Below are 3481 nucleotides of genomic sequence, written 5' to 3'. Positions count from 1 at the left end.
CTTCTTCTTCTTCTTCTTCTTCTTCTTCTTCTTCTTCTTCTTCTTCTTCTTCTTCTTCTTCTTCTTCTTCCTCTCTCTCTCTGTCTCTCTCCTTTTTCCCTCTGTCTCTCTGTCAATCTCTCTTCCTTTTCTATTCATCCTGGACGGAGACAGGATGTAGGTGGTGTTGTCTTCCCCCCGCTTCCCTCTCTCCTTCCTCTTTCTTTTCTCCTCCTCCTCTCTCTGTCTCTCTCCCCTTCTCTCCTCTCTCTTCCTCTCTGTCTTTTCTCCCTCTTTTCCTCTCTCTCCTCTGTCTCCCTGCCTCTCTCTCTCCTCTCCCTTTCATTTATCTCTCTCTTCTCTCTTTTTCATCTCTTTCTCTTTCTTTCTCCCTCCCTGTCTTTCCTTCTGCTTCTTCTCCTCTTTGTTCCCCTCTTCCCTCTCATTTTTCTCCCTTTCCTTCTCCCTTTCCCTGTCTGTTTCCCTCTTCTATTCAGCCTGCAAGGATACAGGTTGGAGGTGTCAAGCCCAGTGGGGCTGGTTCATCTGAGCATGAGAGCTAACCACCTCTTCTGTGTGCTGCCATCCACGTTGCTCTCTGCTATCACTCTCCTGCCCAAGCATCCACATTTATGGCTCCTACCCGGAGGCAAGTGCGCCTGCTTCTCATTATTCTTTCCTTTCTGCCTGCACCTTGACCTCCCTGCTGCATTTTTCTGGCTTACCTTCTGCTTCGTGTATACACAGAATACCTGAATTACCGTGGCCTCTTTTCACAGTGTCTGTTCTTATAGAACAAAATTCAAAACAAAAGGCAATTGCTTTACATATGTCAGAGTCCTTTTTAATCCACCAAGGACAACTTTTATTATTTTCCAGCATGGTATTTGAAACATGTTATGTCCTGAAGTGTCTGACATATATGAGGATTTGATGTGGAAGAGGAAAAGAAAAATCTACAGTGTATGATTTTTCTGCTCTCTGGAAGTAAAAGTCCAATGTACAAAGTTAGACAAATGGTACATTTTATGAGTGGAGGGACTTTGTCCTCTGATAAGCTGTCTCCTTTGACGAATAAGTGTATGCTGTTCAAATACATTGTTACTTACTCTATGTAGAAAAATTTCATCTCTCTTATTGAATATGAATGAAATTGGCCTCTATTCTATTCTATTAAAATACTGGCACTTAAATTTTATAACAGTGGACAATAGGAATGTATATATTCATGGTTACCTTCATTTTTTCTATACCCACATTTTGAGGGGAATGGGATACAAGCATTTGAGATCATCACCCTGATAGCAAAACACTAGGGAGAAATTCAGCCCCTGAATATCCAGTGTGCTAGGCATGGACTTTCTCAGAAATATCAATGCCCTGAGCAACAACAACAATAAAACTTTGCAAGGATTGCGTGAGTGTCTGTATTGCTTGGTCTTCACAGTACGGCGATCAGATCGGTTCTAGCAATAAAATAATTTGCTCTACTTTATACTTTTTAATAAAATTTGATTTCTCCGGGCCATATTATGCTTATTAGAAAGTAGAAGCTATTCTTGGACTCTGCTCAGAAGCTATTATGGAGGGAGAGTCAATGCAGAGTACTGTGAATGGTTTAAACTCACTTCCTAATTTGATTTCACTTGCCAATGTATCACACAATTAAATAAATAGGAACCAGTGTGAGGCAAAATTGAAATGCTTTTTCTACATTGCTCTTTACAGTGTGCTAAAAGTATTTCATCTACCTTCCCTTTCTCATTTTTCCAATACTGCCATGCGTGATATCTTTAATTATTCCCTTTTACAGATAAAAAACTGGAACCAGAGACTGATGGCATGATATAACTTGCCAAAGTCCCCTTATCTAGTAAATCCATTGGTTTGAATGAAAGGCGTAACGGGATGCAAAATAACTGCGCCCAATTTAGTTATGGTGGGAAGTTTATCATTTCAGGTAGTGCTATAGCTAATAAATCAAGAGGAGACCTACCCTTTGGGTCTCTACAGACCACAGCATCTTGGAATGGTGCTTAAGTCTCCCCCAGGCAGGATGTAGCAATAAAAAGTAAAGGGACCCTGTGAAGAGTGATTTGGTTGGATGCAACAGCACTTAAGGAAACATATGCTGATAAATTAGGCATAAAAAATCAATCAAAACCAAACAGTATTTTGTGATGAAATAAATTCCTGGATTTTTATAAAACTCTAAAGAGTTATAACCAATTTAAGATCTGAACCCTAAACTATGCCACATATACTTGCAACAAAATATAACTCACACTATTTTCCAATTAAACAGCTTCCAATCTCCAGCTCCCAAAACAAAACAATACTAAAAGCTAGCAATGGGCAATGACTTTTTTTTTAATGACTTAGATTGATCAGGAACCTGACATTAAGGAATTGGCCAATCCTGGAGTGATCACAGCCTTTTGGCAAAATAACATCTTTTGCACTCTAGTAAATGTGCCTGGATTTAGTGTCACATAAACTTAGGTTTTGAGATTATTTTTACAATTAAAACATTTAATTAACTTTGGAGATTATCACCCACTAACTTGACACTATTGGCATTGAGTATGGCAATTCTCAACCATGGCTGCATATAGCATCATTTGCTTGCTGCTGTTGTTTTGAGACCGGATCTCACTCCCGTTGCCCAGGCTGGAGTGCAGTGCCATGATCACAGCTCACTGCAGCCTTGACCTCCTGGGCTCAGGTGATTTTCCCACCTCAGCCTCCCAAGTAGCTGGGACTACAGGCCTCTGTCACCACACCCTGCTATTTTTATTTATTTATTTTACTTTTTTAAATAAAGATGAGGTTTTACACTATGTTGCCCAGGCTGGTCTTGAACTCCTGGGCTCAAGCAATCCACCCACCTCGGCCTCCCAAAGTGCTGGAATTACAGGCATGAGCCACCACGCCCGGCCAGCATCATTTGTAAAGCTTTAAAAATACTGAGGCCAGGATTCTAATCCCTAGGACTCTGGTTTAACAGGTACCGGGTGAGCTTAGACATGAGGCTCTACAAAATCTTTCTATGTGATTCGATTGTGCAGTCAAAGTGGAGAAAGAGAGGCGCCAATGTTCCCGGCCAATGTAGGAAGCAATGAACATGACTCCTCTTAAGCCACTTTTAAGTTTATGGAAAAGACCCAACAACATAGTTGGAGCCTTTTAAATTCACTTCCCTCCTTCATGTTTGGTCTTCCTTGTGACAGAAGGTCCAAATAAGCAACACACTGTGATTTATTCATGCAATGTCTTCTCAGCACACCTGGTTGGCTGCACTTCCTCTTGCTGTCATGAATCCAGGGACTTAGGTGGACCAGGAGATGCCATTGGAGAACAAGTGTATTCTACGCCTTAGGAATCATGCTCTTGACTGTTTAAGACCACAGCAAAATGAGCCATTGTTGGATGACATCTCTGACCCAGATGTTTAATTAACACTCATTTAAATAATTCATTGCTCTTCTTAGCCATCTTTCAC

Source organism: Piliocolobus tephrosceles, chromosome Y (genome assembly GCF_002776525.5).
Source record: "Piliocolobus tephrosceles isolate RC106 chromosome Y, ASM277652v3, whole genome shotgun sequence".
In the NCBI taxonomy this organism is placed as follows: domain Eukaryota; kingdom Metazoa; phylum Chordata; class Mammalia; order Primates; family Cercopithecidae; genus Piliocolobus; species Piliocolobus tephrosceles.
This window is presented reverse-complemented; position numbering follows the sequence as displayed.